Genomic DNA, 17,875 nt, shown 5'->3' with positions numbered 1-17,875 from the left:
GAGCTTAGGTTTCAAGCAAAACGAGATGATAGAGATTCTGGAAGCAAATTTTCTAGGCCTGGATTTGCGTTCCTACTTTAAACAAATTTTGCTTTCCGTTCTTGCAAGGCTCCTCCAAAAGAGTTGTGTCGATTCTGGAAACTTGTAAAGTAATCATCTGTAACAAAAGAAAAGAAAAATCATTTGAGAAACAAATAAATGAAGAAAAATGTTTAGGCCTGGATTTGCGTTCGTATTTTAAACAAGTTTTGCTTTTCGTTCTTGCAAGGCCCCTCCAAAAGAGTTGTGTCGATTCTGCAAACTTGTAAAGTATTCATCTGTAACAAAAGAAAAGAAAAGAAAAATCATTTGAGAAACAAATAAATGAAGAAAAATGTTTAGACCTGGATTTGCGTTCGTATTTTAAACAAGTTTTGCTTTCCGTTCTTGCAAGGCCCCTCCAAAAGAGTTGTGTCGATTCTGCAAACTTGTAAAGTATTCATCTGTAACAAAAGAAAAGAAAAGAAAAATCATTTGAGAAACAAATAAATGAAGAAAAATGTTTAGACCTGGATTTGCGTTCGTATTTTAAACAAGTTTTGCTTTCCGTTCTTGCAAGGCTCCTCCAAAAAAGTTGTGTCGATTCTGGAAACTTGTAAAGTAATCATCTGTAACAAAAGAAAAGAAAAATCATTGTTGTTGTTGATCTTTATCCTCTAATTGTCAGACAAGATCCAATAGGTTGTTGACCGTCAGAAAAACGATGACAAGATAGCATATAAGTCCTCCTTGGAAAGGCCCAAGCAGTCACGGATATGTTCGGCTGAGGCTTGCTGGGCTTCACATTTGGAGCAGACTGCATAAGTCTTTCTTCCTTCAAAGTACGAGAGACTATTCGTGTGTCCACTTGCCAATCTGGAAATAGCTGTTTGAGACGCTCTATCACCTACATGAACAAGTGAAGAGCCCGGTTCCTTGGCCGCATACCAATGATGAGAAGGGGGGGGGATAGATGGCTTTTGATTTTGGACTGATACTCTGAGTAGGTAAGGGCTGATGACGAGGATGTTAAATGACCTCCTTGGCCAAGCGATCCGCTTGCTCATTGCCAAAGATGTCAACTTGAAATATCATCTGAGAAACAAATAAATGAAGAAAAATTTTTAGGCCTGAATTTGCGTTTGTATTTTAAACAAGTTTGGGTTTTCATTCTTGCAAGGCTCCTCTAAAAGAGTTGTGTCGATTCCGAAAAATTGTAAAGTAATCATCTGTAACAGAAAAAAGAAAAGATAAATCAGCTAGGAACAAATAAATAAAGGAAAATAATTCCGCTGATAAAATATCTCATTACTATATTTTCCCAAACCATTTCTTAGAATAATTTTCTCAGTTGATTAAAGCATGTATCTGTAGCTTGGCAGGAATCTGTAACACGGAGTGAGCTTGTGAGTTAAGAAGCATGCTGAATATCGAAAATGTTTCCGACTGTTCTGGACGTTTTCGGAAAATTTCGAAGCAGAATGATAGTTTATTGTGATTATTATATTTGTGTGATTACCAAAATAATGAGTTATTTTGTCTTTGAACAGTCGACCCAATTTTGGGTAAACGACTATGAATGCTAAACTCCGTAGCCTTGTGATTTTGAACCAATCCAGAAGACAAGGAAACTCCTGGATCGGTACCCACAGAGGCATTGATTTGTTATGGGCATTGATTTGTTATGGAACTGGGTCCTCCGACTGATTCGCGGATTGCACCAACGATAGTCTCCAGTAATACCTGGATGCCCTCTTTCGACGGCGGGACAGGGACAAGCCTTGCTTGTTATGGGAAAATGGAGGACTTTGTGACTTGACAGATTTAACGTGCATCAGTTACCATTTACTGCTCGGGGAGTCTTCGGCTGTCGGGATCGAACCCTCGACCTCTTGGACATGGAAAAATAATGAATTACAATATTCTGTCGAATTCGTGATATGATGATACCAAGAGAAACTTGCAAATCGATAGCTGCAAATCAAACGTTGTTTCCAAGCCGCTGATTAGAAAAGCTGTTTGTCAACAAGGAAAACACTTCAACGGCATGAAAAGTCAGCAATAAGTTCACCTTCACTTAACTTTAAAAGGTTCTCCGTCCATTGCTCGGGAATTTATTTGACAATAGGAAAGCTCAAATGAAAAAATGAAATATTGTTCAATAAGAAGGTGTGACCAGATTACGGAACCCTGTTGGACGAGTCATGGAGCATTTGTAATAGTGCCCCAGAACTTTATGAATGCTATAGTCCTCTGTAATAATTCAAGTGAGATAGCGGACTAATTAATGGAAAACCCAGAGTGTGTTGGGTTGAAAAGGAAGATTCCGAAGTTGCTATACTAAAGTGTGTAATTGTTTCCTTTTTTGAATAAAAGATTACATTCAAGCAATGATTTTTTACTTTGTGTATTCCTTTTTTTTTATTTATTTTTTTTATAACCGTCGTTGAACGACCGACCCAATTTTGGGTTTACGACTACTAATGTTCAACTCCGTCCTTGTCATTTTGAACCCAATCCAGAAGACTAGGGAGCTTCTGGACCGAGTATTGGGAGAAATTTTGCCTTCGTGGAGGACTTTTTGATGGAACTAACCCTCATTTGCATTACATGGAGAGGAAGATCACGAGAACCTCCAGTGGTTAGCCTAACGGCAAAGGGACGCTAAACCATAATCCGTCTACCACTGAGTATATTTCACGTCGGCACTGTGGTCGGTGCAAGCCAGATGCGGAATTCGTATCGATCTGCCATCGCTGGATTCGAACCGTTTCGTCTCATTGGAAAGTGAACGCTAAATCCCCTGAGCCATCGAGGCTCCTTTACAACAAAAAAAAGGTATTTAAATGAATGAGTGGTAGAGTGTGTATTGTGAGTTTAATTGTACATTTTATATGAGGTAAAAGTAGACACTATGGTGAACTAGTCTTACTTAATAAAGACTTTTTTAATCTTAAGTTTAAATAACACTTGTTATACATTTACAATATTAAGGTATTGTTTTTTTCAGCTATTACTTCTCTTAATCTTTTTATCCACTAACAACTTGTTTTTTTATTTTATTATATTTTTGAACCATGAATATTGTATTTTTGAACCAAATTTAAAATTGCATGTACGCGCGCGTTAAGGTCTATTTATACTGTATTTATATTGTCTAAATATTTTTTTTAAAAGTAGTTGTTAAGATCGAGTAACTCCATCTCGTCCATTTAATGGGAAATGGAATTTTTCGGGGAAAGAAGAGGAACAATAGATTCTGAACCCCTTCAGATAAGATAATTAATGTAGTAATGGAATAAAGCGATGCGTACTAAACTAAAACGAACAAAAAAAAAAAATAATAATTTCACAGAACACATTTAAATGCTGTATGACATAAACATTCTTCGCTTTGTTTTTTCTTTCAAGGCTTGAAAACTCTTTTGAATAGCGTTTTCTTAATAGATTTTGTAGTGTAATACCGACTTGCAAGAATTTTTTTTTTTGAAAAAAAAAAAGAAAAGTTGTAGGATTGTACGACTAGAATTGTAGGTTTTTTTTAGATAAAAAATAATTATTTTCATGCATTTAAAACTATAGTGAATTCTTAATTTTTTTTAAAGAAAATGTAACAGGAGCTTTATTACTTATGATTGTTTAAAGGAAAGGTTCTATAATTTAATTATAAGCTGGCCAAAGTGAAATTTCTTGAAAACCTTTTTCAAGTTCTTTTTTTTCTAGTTAAGCTTGAGACTGGAATTTGTATTTCTAAAAATAAGTATTAATTGGTTAAATATTAACTATTTACATTAATCTAAAACGACAGTTAATACTCCTAAAATATCTTTTTCCCACTTGGCGTGTCACATAATTTTATATTTTAATTCTTTGCGACAAAAATTCCTGCAGGTTTTCTTCTTTTTAAAAAAAAAACGAAATCTACTGTTGAGATTTTTGAAAGTAATTTTCATATTGATTTCTCGACTTTTAATGTAAGAAACATTGTTGAGAAAAGTTGTGAATGAGTAATAATACGCATCGCTTTATGCAATAAACATAAAAATTCAAATATGATCATATTTTTGCTAATGAATGGGATTAAGTATTCTAATAATGAAATATTAAATTGAATAAATATGAAGTCAATGCAGCCTTCATTTAAGAGTGCTTGATTATTTGTTTACATGTTCAGTTTTTCTTTAAAAACCTAACTGCATATATATAACTGCATATATTTTTTTTAAACCTAACTGCAATTTCTGATGCTTAAATATTTTCACTTTACTCCTTAATGTCTCGGGTTCTAGGAAATTTTGTCTTGAATTTTTGTAATAAGTGCGATTTCAAAAACAAACTCCTTATGAAAGGTGCTAAAATGGTAACCAATTTTTGGAAGCCAGGAAGGGGGAAAGAAGGAAGGGATAAGAAGGTAGAAAGGGGTTAAGAATCATTTGTTAGAAACCCTAAAAATGGAAGGGCTTATTGTGAAAGAAAGACAAGCCGCAAGGAAAGGGGTAGAGAAACTATAAAAGAAATTATATACCGAAAAAAGAAAGATAAAAAACTTACTTAGAATTCCCAACCAATACCTTCTGCTATGGAATTTCCGTATTTTCTGAAAATATTTTTTCTTTTGCGAAGATTATGTATGATTCTGAATTAAAAGAAATGTCTACTATATAATTTGTACGTAATACTGTATAATTGCACGTACTTGTATGTAAATAATTTGAATAGACGTCAGCTTGACAAATGTTCGTGCTCATAATTTCTAAAGAAATATTTTTCAAATAATTCGATTTGTTTTAAATATTTCGGTAATAGTTCTCTGCCTTAGAAAATATCTCTTAAACTTCGGGGGTATGACACCCTTAATGAATTTTAATTCAATATTTTTGCTCATTTGTGCATTGCATTCACCAGCCTACAAAAAATAATCTCGAAACTTTTTAAGTTTGTTTCTATAATATTATTATGGAAAGAAATTTCCATAGTGGAGAGAAAAAAGAAAGAGAATTTCTAAGAGAGTTTTACAATAAGTTTTTTTCATTGTACAACTCGCAGAACGATGATGACACGATTCTAAAATAGATTTTTGATGTTCTGAACCAATACTGTACGAATTTTATATTGTTTGAAATCTATTCAATGACGAAGCATACTTAAACCATTTAATACTCAAAATCACCAAATTATTTTGGGGTGTCTAATTTGCAAATTACTTAAGTTTGAGATGTGTCCCTCAAGAGTGAGATTCCTTATTTTTTCTATTTTCGAAACAAGCTCTAATTTATGGACTTCTAGTGCACTGAAACCGGGTAGTGTAATTTTATGTCTCAATAGCGAGTATGTTTCTTCTATAAGGTCACCATGCTAAAATTTAAAAATACAGTAAAAGTTCGTTGTAATGACAATTTCTAATAAGAGATGACATTGTCCTTAATAAGCAAATACACGCATCTAATGTTAAAATAGGAATAAAAATCAACATGCTAACCTTTATTTCCTTCTATTGTGTTCAACTTTTTTTAAATTCAATTTACTTAAAGTAGACTGGTTTTCATAGAGTTTGTACACTGAATTGACTCTGCGCATTTTAACAAGTCGAAATGTCTACAACAGGAATGTTTGAACAAAATGTCTTCAATTCGTAATAAGTTTTTTGCAAGAAGAAAGTGAATTGAAGGCAATACTTTTCGACGCCCTTCATAACAGTGAATTTTGATTTTAGTAGTAATTAGGCTAAAAAGAAAAAATTAAAGGTCACGGTAGATATGGGATGATCAAAAGGCACATTCTCTTGAAGTGCGTGTTCTAAAAATAGAACTTGCCTTTTATTAGGAGGAATAACTTAGGAGGATAACTTAGCTTGTGGTTGCTCACACATATATAAAAATAAAAGGTTAAAATTGTACAAATAAAATGATATTTGCTTTTCTGCATTGATACTAAAAATAAATAACGTATACAATTTAAGCCTTTTTGTAAAACATTAGTTAACTGAAACGGAAAATTTATTTCTTTAGAAACAAAATTGTCGTAATAGCAGATGGATCGTAATTTTTAACTCGTTAATATCATTTAATTCTTAGTATCTTTAGCATCAGTATTTTCAGGGTGATTTGGAAATTCGATGTAACAGTGGGGTCTTCTCGTAATACATCGAGCATCGTTACATGGAGCTTTTACTGTATCATATTTATTTTAGTTTTTTAAAGTGGATTTAACTCGCAAGAGGCGGAACAGCTGAGATAAATCATCGAGCAAATTTTGTGGAATAAGACTTTTTTTTTTTACCTAATGGTATTTTAAAAATAAACAGTAGGTGAATTTTGTATTTTAGGGTAGTTGCTATAGTTCTAATGATTGCAGCTTGACAGATGACGCAAATGGGTGCGAAATGTTTTAACTAAAACTCCCAATATTATTATAACAGGATGCGTAGCACTTTTAAAAAGTGCTTAAGGGTGTTTATTTTTTATTTGCGTTTTTAAAAGCCCCTAAGAGTGCTTTTTTTATTCAGTGTTTGAAAAAAAGTGCTTAAGGTTCTATCTTTTTTTAAAAAAGGATTTTTTCTTTGCCGTGTCGATTGTCGTTGTAAGTTACAAAAAATGCATGATTTTCACAATTTTCTCTGCAATATTTATCAGAAACTAGTCATTTAATCGTGATTATGTAAAGATTTTGAAAATGTTTTTTAACTTTATAGATTTTATGTTCATAAATTAAGAACTTTAAACGATAGGAAAAATATATTTGATTACTGCACAGATCCTAATTGTGATTTTTCTTTTGGAAAGTGATTGAAAATATTTTTTTAATTCCTTAAGAAGTAATTAAAAAGGTGCTTAATTTTGGGTGAAAAATTTGACTACGATTTTACAATCAAAACTTTTACGATCCTATATCTATTTAACGTCCTTTTTCCTTGAAAAAATTAATGTTAAATAGGGTAAACCAACCAGTGAAGGAACACTACCCAGTGAAGGAACATTTCATATATATTGATTAAAAATAAGAATTTGAAAGTTTTTCTTTAGATTGATTGGTAACAATAGCTTACTGCCAAACAATAGGAAGTCATCTAGCAATATTTTGGATTACCTGGTCAAATAGATTTCTCTGAAAAAATTTTTGAATTTGTTTTTATCTTCGCAACACCTTGTGTCGTTGAAAAAATTATAAGGTGAGTGTTTGTACTTATATGTTTGAAGTGGAATTAATTGCATGTAGTAGTCTTATTTTTCTCACTGTGAAAAAGAGAATTCAAAATATAGTTATTGAAGTTCCGTTTTATTTTTTTTAAAGCACCATAGCATAATCAAGTACTGAGATAAGGGGGTGTTTATTCACTGGATCACCAAACGATGAAACACCAGTGAAGGAACAAGTGTTTCTTTACTGAGTTCATTTCTCAGTTAATGAAAATAAAAGAAATTTCGTAATTTTCTTGTACTTTTAGTCATATTATGCATCAAAATTCTGTTTAAAAGACAAAAACCAGCTTCTAACCAGTGAAGAAACAGGCATATTCCTACACTGCGAATACTTCCAGTGAATGAACAGTAATGTGTGATATATGATTTTACATGACTCTAGGATAAGTAATTCTGCTATATAGAGGACAACCGAACTTTTGTTAAAAATTGTATGAATAATTCCTGAAATAATTTCAGTTCAAAATGTTAATTTAATAGCTTAATTTATGAAAAAATTATAATTTATATTTATTAACGGGGTGTGTAGTTACATCAAACGTTAGGCAACTTAATAAACCATGTTTACAAATCGAAAACTAATTAAATATAATCATAAAAATTTTAATTGAACATTTTTTCGCTGGCTTTTGCACCAAGCTATCATTATAGGATAGCAACGTGATTATATAATTTATAGAAACTACTTTACAATGTTAGAATTTAGAAGTAAGTTCCTCAACAAAAAACAAAGTTAAACAGAAACGATACTCAATTTCTTCAGAGGCTTGAGAGGGAAATCCCTCAAGATATGTTGTAAATTTTTAACACAGCATTGACGGAAGAGTCTAATATCGAAAATGTCCAAGAGCCTGTACTTTTTTCAATATGGAAGAAGTACGTATTAAAAGAAGACTACTCGGTTAAGTCAAACTTAGGAACTGAAGCTAGTATTGATAATGAATGCATATTAGATATCGAATTTGAAATGAGTCCTCATGCTGATTCTCTTAGTTGAAAAAAGAAATGATTCTGTAAGTAAAATCAGTACTTCTAAAGATCCTCTAGATATAAGTCAACAAGAGATGGATTTGCCTCAAACTTCAAGACACCTTTCCCCCGTCTATTTTCGAGAAAGGCATTCTAGAAATGTTGCTGAAAAATCAGAAGAAGTTTGGAAGAACCATTTACATTGGCCAAATATTGATGATAAAAAGAAAGGTCAAATAAGAAGAAAAGCGAATAAATTACCTTTTGCACTAACTTCAGAGAAATGGCAAAAATTTCAAGAGGCTGAAAGATCTAAAAAACATTAAAACAAGAGAACATGGAAAAGAAAAAGAAAGAAAAAATACTTAAAAAAGAAAAAAAGCTTCAAGAAATAAGAGGGAAAAGAGTAAACAAAAAGGTGATAAAATAATAATGATAATAAACAGCATCGGATGACACAATGATTTAGATTTGACTGTCAAATTATAAGAAAGAATGATTTATTTTTTATTTTTTTTGTATTTAACATCACTTTAATTTCTAGTTCATGATTACAGAAAAAAGTTAGCATTTTACAAATACTTGTATCTTATAATTTCACAAATAGTCTTGTTTTTAGTCGGACCTCTATTTAACAAAATCACTTAATACCAATAATAAGCTCGTTATATGGAAAATTCGTTAAATAGAAAATCACCTCTTAAAATACTTAAACAACACAAAACAGGTTTTAAATTCTTAAACACTAGACATAATTAAAATAGCAATTGATTCACTTTTATCTTGTGAACTAGTATCTACTATTTATCATATAAATCTTAACCATAAAAGAAATCTGCATGGAAAGCAAGAATAGAGCAAAACATTATCCAGTGTTACACGATCATGCTATATACATTTTCAACTAAAAAAAGTCTAAATTTATGTAGATATAGTTGCATTTAATATAAAAGTAATTTTGAACATACATTACCACTTGCGTTAAGTTAAATTGCTACGGATGAAATCCGTTAATTTGAAGTGAGTTTTTCTTTTGAAGTGCAAACAAAAAGGGAAAGGGAATTTACTGCTTTCTCTAAGATAATTTTTAGACAAAACAGTAATACATTTCATAAAGCAGTGGCTTCGAAAACTAATTCAAGGTCATTTCCCCCATAAATTGCTTTAACAAGTTTAAAATGTTAAGAAATATTTTGGAAAATAGGGAAAGTGGATCTCAATGAAAAGTTCGTTAAATAGAAAATTCACTTCGCTATATGGAAGTTATTTTACAAAAAAATTTCCAAAATGCTCATGGATCCTCGAAAAAATTCGTAAAATAGAGAAATTCGTAGAATGGAAGTTCGTTAAATAGATGTCCGACTGTATTTGTATGGCTAAAAAATTCATAAAGAGCATTAAAAAATAACCAAAATTAAGTGTTCCTTCACTGGGCAATTTTGTGTTCCTTCACTGGTAAGAGCTGTTCCTTCACTGGGTCTTCTTACTACTTGTTATTTGAACCTCCAAAACTTTAAAACAATATTATGTAAGTTCTCGAATTTTTTTTTGCATAGTTTGCAATTAGTAACAAATATGTTGACACTGTCATTTAACTGAAATTATGAATTTTGAAATTAATATGATTTTTTAAAAGGCAAGCGAAGCTTAAGTGTTCCTTCACTGGTTAGTTTACCCTATAAGGAATTTAATATTAAATATTATTTAAACATAACGAAATTAACCAATCAATTAAACGTTCCCTGTTACAAACAATTATAATTTGAAACTTCTAAACATTTCATCCTTTCTTTGACAACCACCACTCTTAAAGCAACAGGAAACTGAAGTATAATCCTTTGTTTAGTATCTACGATTGCAATTACTTACGTGATGTTTGACATAAATCTGAAATAACCCATGTCTAAAGGGTTAAAGTTATAATTTTTTAACTGATGAAAGACTATTAAATCCATCCAATATAAAAAAAATTCCCAATTTAAACTTTGCAAATTGCCAATTAAAGTAGAATGTGGTTCTTGGAATAATAATTAATAATATACTGTTTCGAGACAACTTTGGATGTTTAAAGAAGCATTTAATAATGTATACTTATTAGTAGGTTATGAACAGTTAATGTATGTACAGTTGAGAAGTTGTTTTTTTTTTTTTAAAAAAAGGCCATCCTGAAAGCGGCAGGAGACGTTGTCCAATCCAGAGCAATATCTGTTCTTAACTATGGAAAGTACATTTTCCCTGTGGATAGGATAGGATAGGTCTCGTTGCCTACTTGCGAGGGCATTATCTAAAAGGAACGTTGCAATTCAAGATTAAAACTTACCCTACTTTTTTTTCTTGTAAGATTTAAAGATACGATTTAAAGGTTCAATCTTCAGTGATGGTTTGAGGACCGATGGACGCTTAACTTGTCCGGGAAATACGAGCGCCAAATCGCCACAATCATGCCACTTTACGAAATTATGGAGATTCCAGGGTCCACAGTAGTGAGCTGTTTCGGGAAAGCCTAATTTTACTTTAAGATAAATAAAATTGTTTGATTTTTTTTTTAAGTTAGGAGTTTGAGTTTTGCGTCTATCTCTTTTGCTTTTAAGCTTGGATTAAATTTAGTCTTATCATTAATTCTGTCTCTATCTGGATTATGATGATTAAATTCAAGTTAAATTTTTTCGAACGATTTTAAGAAATATGAAGGGAAAATGGTACTTACGAATAATTGAAAGGGCTCTTATTAAAATTTTTTTTTGAAATGGTTAACTGTGAAGTTTTTAAATTGCCCTTTTTTATTAATCAGTATATACTTATCAATAAAAAAAGACTAGTATTTTTTTTAATTGAGTTTCTTCTGAGGCTCTGTCACTGGTTTAAAAGAGGGCCACTTCCATGAAACGAAAGAAAAAAAAATTGATCTAAAAAAAATGATCAAACAGCAGCGGTCGCCATAGCAACGCACTGTATACTATTACTCTTGTTAATGGGTAAAAAATTTTTGTTTATCATACTGTAATTTAAGCAATCTGATTACTTGTTAATTATAAAAAATAAATACTATATAAATTGTGATTGAGCAACACTATAGAATGATCGACAAAGCTGAAAAATATATACCGACAAAATTTATAAAGCTAGAATAATTTCATTTTATTTGCTGCCTATGGCTTTATTATTAAATGAAGCAAAACACAATTTTAAAATTTTATCTTTCCAAAATAAAGATTTACAGTATTGAGTATCTAATGGCATGATATCGTTTGAGGAAAACACATGATGGCCAAATTTTAACACAATCGTGCAGTTTTTTCATGCCTATTGGTACCTATTGGTATCATACGTACCTATTGGTACTTAACCTATTGGTACTAGCCTGTTTGGTACTTAATTAAACAGTCTCAGCGACCATAATGCCAGTAGTATCTACTATCAAAATTAAGCATCATCAGAGTGAAGAATAGTATGGCGTTTTTTTTTTTGCGGATCCTATGCGAATAAGTATTATTTATCGATTAATTTTACTTTTTGGTACATAATCTACTTTTTCAATTGCTCTTAATTTTACTTAGTTTTTATAGAACACGTTTTAAAAGTGGAACAACAAAGGAATGAAATACGTGGTTTCAGATAACTTAAGAAATATAAATGTGGTATCCACGCTGATGATTTTAGTTTATCCGATATTTCTAATGAAATAATTAAATGTTGAAGAACTTGTAAAAACTTCGGTTATGATTAAATAAGGCTGTAAGCTAGCAAACATTTCTGATATCATTTTATAAATACTTAAGAAGGAAAAAACGAAGAAATCCATTGAGAAAGATTTTTCTAACTTCTTTGGATGAAAGAAATGAGATTTTGGTGCGAGTTTTAGGATCAAGAGCTTAATTTGCACTTTCAGGAAGCTGGCACAAATCTTGCTGGAGTTATAAGAAAGAGGCAGACATATACACCAAATTTCATTCTTTTAAAATAGGTGTTACATAGTTACATACCAATTAAACTTTTTTCTTTTTTTGTGTGAATAATTTAGCCTTTTGTTTAAATACTTTAGATTTAATTTTGGTATTTTTATTTTATGCTGATTTTTTTAACAATTAGTATCTATTAATTTTAGTATCTTCTACTATTAACTAATCTATTATCAGTATTACTATCTAAGTAAGTACTATTAAGTAATTTAGTATCTAGTAAAACACCTCTAAGTAAACTTGACTGGAAATTAGTTGAATTAGAAAAAGTTGAAGAAATATCTTTTTTTTCTTCTACGATAAGCTTAACACTTAAATATTTATTTGGGATTTCAAGAATAGCTTTAAGATTGTTTTCTATACCAAAAATATTTATTTCATTTAATTTTCTCTAAAAAAAACTCGAAGTTGAGCTTTATTTGTAAAGCAGCACTCAAAAATTATTTATAAAAGGTGTTCTTTATTGTTATTTGAAATATATTTCGATATAAGAATTAAATTTTCATGCAGAAAAGAAACTTTCTTATTATACTGTGAATCTTATTATACTGTGTACTGTGAATAGATCACGTGATGTGCATTATCTAAGTTAGATCACTTGCTTTGAAACTTATTATTTATAAAGCATTTGTAAGCAATTAAGAATTTGTTTTGTTAAATAATAAAATACGATACAATAGGGAAATGCTACTCCATTTTAAAGAAATGTTGAGCGTTCAAATATCGTGTGCTAAGAAAGAGATAAAAACTTTGTAGTTTGTGTCTAGAATAAATGCTGACAGAATTGCAAGAAATTTTCAAAAACAATTAAATTGTTTTTCGAACCACTTTATATATTTTATTTCATTTTTAATATTTACTGTGTAGCAATCGCTTAGTGTGTTGAACTATTTATTTCTCCTTTTTACACAGAAACATTTTCGAGATCAGGATTCAAGTTTTTACTATTTCAGAAATCAAATATGACACAGACATGATATGTCTTCTAATTTCTTTGTATAGTTTGCGGCAATGTTTCAACCGTCAACCTGACATCTGGTAGCCAAATAATAAATCTATGCGTTGATTTTTTTAAGTGCTTGATTTTTACGAAATTTTCCTTAATAAAATAAATTGAAGCAATTTTTTTTGTACAAACTTTTGACTTAGGTCACAAAATAACTGGTCTGTTTTTTTATTCCTTTAAAGAAAGAGAAGGATATCAATGAGGAATAAAATGAGGTATAAAAACAACTTTTTAAAAACTTTAGTTCGAATTTTCATAGTCATTAATTATGAACATTTATAGTTTTTAATCAATAGTAGTTTTCGCTTCTGTTATGTATTCCAAAACAATATCAAATAGGATCTTTTAATGATGAGCAAACAATTATAGCGTTATGTATATATCTTTTTTTTTTTTAATTTTAAAAGCCTGTTTTATTCAAAATTTTCGTACTTAAACTGCTCTTTTTAGTAACTAAGTATTTTTTCAACTTGATCGAATATAAACTTTTTTCCATTTAGATATTAATGTTCCGTAAAATTCAGTGTTTGTATGTTTAATTTTTGAATACGCTTTACTTTCAAAAGATAATAATTTCAATTTTTCTTAACTGCGATATATTAATGTGAACACTTAAATGCTGAAAAATAAAGTGAAACATTGAATAAATTGATGTAAATTATTATAAATTAATATTAATTGAGTATTAAGTAATATAAATTCAGCAATAAATCTATATTAATTTTACTTGTGACTGTACTTATTGTCTACATATGTTTCATATTAATTTAATTTATATCTTGGCTCTCTATTTTACTTTTTGCAAATCTCTGATCAGGTGTAACAGCTCCATTTCACTTTAGGATTCATATCTTGGAGACTTTGCATACATTAATATTAGACAACGAATCAAAATATCATAAAATAATATAAATAATAAACTGGACTGCTTTTGTTGCAAGTGTTTTGATGTAAGATATTAACTTTACATTTAAAAAAATTATTACTGTTGATTTACGCCATCTTAAAAATAATATATGAAAAGAAGTACAAATAAAAACTTGGAGGAAATTTCAACTCATTAAAAAATTATTTGTTCTGATATTGTCACATTTTATTACAGATTTGAAGCAAATACTAATGAAGCATTATAAATTCCTTCTCGTGCGACAATTCAAATTTTTAAATTTTTTTTTTTTTAATGTAACAACTATTTTGGTAAACCTTTTTTTTAAAATAAAAATTAGCATGATTTAGTAAGTTTTTTTTATTCCCTCAGTTAGTTTTAAGTTTCTTCTTTGTGTAATTAAATTCAGTATATGTAGTTCTTGAGAAATACGAGTACAATGAAATTTTTATCCCTCATATTTATCTTAGTTTCCTCCTTTAAGTCATCGTTGCGTTTTTCACTAAAATTTGATTGGGTGCTTAATCGGTACTGAACGTCATTCCTCATTAGATTTTAGAGGCCTGAGACATGTGGATCAATATGATTTGTGAACCCGTATGCGTGCATTTATTCTAAATTAATTTTAATTTTAATAATTATCAAATAAAAGGTTTAAATTGATAATACTTACTGGCAATTTCTCTCAGTTTGTCTTTTGTAATATTACTTTGCTATAACCAATTGTCTTCCCAGGGAATGTGGCATAAGTGTTACTTCAATGCTTATTGTTAATTGTCAAAGCTTATTGCTTATTGTTAACGTTTAAAAACTTCAAGGGTCAATTGTTAGGCAATGGTTTGGTAACAAAAATATAAATTCTCGCCAAAAAAATGGGCGTTTCGTTAACTTAAATCTTTCTGAAAAATGATTCCATGCATCAATTGTTTCAATATTTTCTGATATATATTTAGTTCAATTGTAAATATATTTTCTTGAATTATAATTCCAATCTTTTAAGTATAAATTTTAAGAAGTTACGTTTCAGGAAAACTCTACCTCTGTTTTATGTGGTGTTACAACTCTTGCGCTTTAACACGAGAAGGGCTGACATTTTTCAAAAAATACTAATAATAAATAAAAGAATAAAATCTGAATTTTCAAATTATCATAAAATCCATCGATCTTCTTTTTCAAGCAAATGTTGAATATCAAACCAAAGGTGATCTAGATGGTGTTCATCCCCATAACTTATTTTGAATTTTTAGGTAAACGCGTTTTATTTCCCTTAAAAAAAGTCGAAATTGCTATAGGTTCATTTTATCCGTTTTGTTTGGTTTTCTATTTCTTTTCGCTTCAAACTACACTATTTGATTTCGTTCCCTTGTTTTGTATACCCGCTGTCATGAAAGGTTAGTGCAGTATAACGTTTCATCCATCCCTAAATGTGACAGATTTTAAAAATTTATTTTTACCTAATTTTTTGACGGTTAAAATAATAAAATAAATTTTAATAAGTGCATTTGTGTTCATTTAATGCATATTAAAAAGTCAGTTATGTGTTATTTGATATAGAATTTTCCTTAACTGAAAGAGTACAATTTCTGTTTTCTTGCGTTACCATTAAAAATTTCAATTAAAAGAAATGTGTCGACGTGCTCTACTAATTTACATAAAAGATTAGGTTTACAATTTTATTTCAAAACTTAAAAAAAATAAAGTTTTTAAGTTTAAATTTCACTTTTTTAGTGCATTATTGGTTTCTTTTTACAGTGCTTAACGTATTTTTGATTTTTTTTTTAAATTCCATACAGGATATTGATCTACTCATCAACAATTTAAATACGATTTTTCATTCGCATTTAACTTTCAATGTAAAAGCATATATTAGTTTGCTGAGCAGCAATTTTGCATTTCAAATACGTAAAAAAATACATGCTTGTGGCTCCTTTGTTGCTTTTTAATATAAAGAGTGGAAGCATATATATTATCTAAAATGTCTGTCTTTTTTTATTTAAAAAATAAAGTGTTCAAAAATTAACTTCTTAATATACTTTATTTTAAGTTTTCGGATGTGGTGAATCGATTTTTTGTAAAAGTGATATTTTGTTTATACGAAATTAAAATTAATACGTTGATGGCTTTAAAAATTAAAAAATAAGCAGGTTAGTTTTTAAAAATCTGTCAAACAAATTATTTTCTTCCTTACCTGTTTTGAGAAATAATTTTAAAAAATGTTTTAAACTATTGTGTGATTTATAATAATTTTTAAATGAAGTTAACTGTAGGTCAAGTTATTTAGTTTTTTTCTTATTTTACGTGCCTGCCTATGAAAGCAAATTTAAGACAAAATTTACTCAATTCTGAAAAGCTGTTTTTTTTCCTCATGTGGACTTCAGTGCATCAAAGTCGGAACATTTTTGCAAACTAACTATTAATAGTTTCTTTTCTTCTAAACTATTCTATTCGAAATAATTTTTAATCAAAAAAAATATTGTTTTAAGATGAAATTAAGTGTTTAATTAACATATAATATTATAATTAGTAGAAATAACTCAATAAAGGAGTTAAATATAATTATAATCAAAAATCTACAAATCATGCAATTTGAAGAGCGCTTTTTTAATTCTATTTTCAGTCATTCAATTAGTACATGATTTGACTCAGAACTTTGAAAAGTCGGAAATAAATAATTAAAATAATAAAAAAACGAGACAAAAAGTTGATTTTGAATTTAAATCTTGTGACAAAACTGGGAAATCAAAATAACCTTTCCGTTTATATAGTTTTTTTAAAATATTTTGTAGAAATTTCGTTGTATAGAAAACTCCAAGAACAAATGGAAAAATTCGACTACTATGATCTTCTGAGGAAATATTAGTTTTTATTATTTCTTTTAAAGGTTCAGAAAATAGATTTATGATTCCTATGTTTCTGACTATCTATGCGACCTAATTTGGTGATGTTAATGATAAATTAAAATACACTGTTTAAAGTTAGCACTTAGGGATGTGTGGTCGTGGGTCAAAAATGATAAAAGCAATGTAAATTTAATGCGAAATTCCGTTACTTTTTCCTGTGCATCACATTCAAACATATGTTTGTACCATTTGCTTATTTTATGTATGCTAGAAATTCATTTCGATTATTTGACGTAATTCATAATATTCATTATTTTAGATATTTTAATTATTTTAAGTAGTTTATTTTTTCTCGAAAAAAGCACTTCCTTTTCATTCTTATTTCGATGTAGTTTGATAATAATTTATGAGATACGTATTTTAAATGTGACAGTTGAATGTTTGTTTTTTTAGAAATGTTTTTGTGGCTTAAAAGTTATGTATATAAAGTACTATAAAACAATTTATTTTTTAAAGTTTATTTTTAAATATCTTATTACATTGAAGTAAAAATCAGCAAGTTTTAAGGTATCTCAATTCATTAATTATAAGGCATGAAGTTCGTTAATTCTTCGAAGTCGAGATGTGTATTTTGCATGAGGTTTAAATATTTTGTCTTGTCACAAAGAAATGTTCACCTTTTAAATGAATCTAGTGCTCTCTAGTATGCATCTAGTTTTTTAAAAGTACAATAACGAAAAATAGAAAACTTAAAATAAGCAAAAATCTTTCTGAAAACCGGTTTTTTGGAAAATTGAGAATGGTTTCATATTTCAGTACCGAAATGGGTTTTTTTAATAATAAAGAAAATTATACCGGGGGGGGATATTAAAATATTCAGGTTTATATTTCAATGCATGAATTTTTTCAAACATTTGATATCTCATACTGTCAAAAAATATTGAGTTAGCTACATGAAGTATTTTATAAAACTAATCGAACAACGAAGTAGAATATTC

At 29.2% G+C, this 17,875-nt stretch overlaps 1 non-coding gene across 1 annotated transcript; it reads right to left on the bottom strand.

The window, feature by feature from the left end:
* Positions 1-16,368: 16,368 nt before the first annotated feature.
* LOC147802151 (small nucleolar RNA SNORD36) lies at positions 16,369-16,442 on the bottom strand. The gene has a single exon (XR_015430058.1). It is a non-coding gene; the product is annotated as a small nucleolar RNA SNORD36 (small nucleolar RNA).
* Between the last annotated feature and the right edge of the window lie 1,433 nt (positions 16,443-17,875).

Source organism: Parasteatoda tepidariorum, chromosome 10, assembly GCF_982258835.1.
Source record: "Parasteatoda tepidariorum strain Cologne lab strain chromosome 10, Ptep-v5.0, whole genome shotgun sequence".
In the NCBI taxonomy this organism is placed as follows: Eukaryota; Metazoa; Arthropoda; class Arachnida; order Araneae; family Theridiidae; genus Parasteatoda; species Parasteatoda tepidariorum.
Note: the sequence above shows the minus strand (reverse complement) of the source record. Positions and strands in the feature narration are given on the sequence as shown.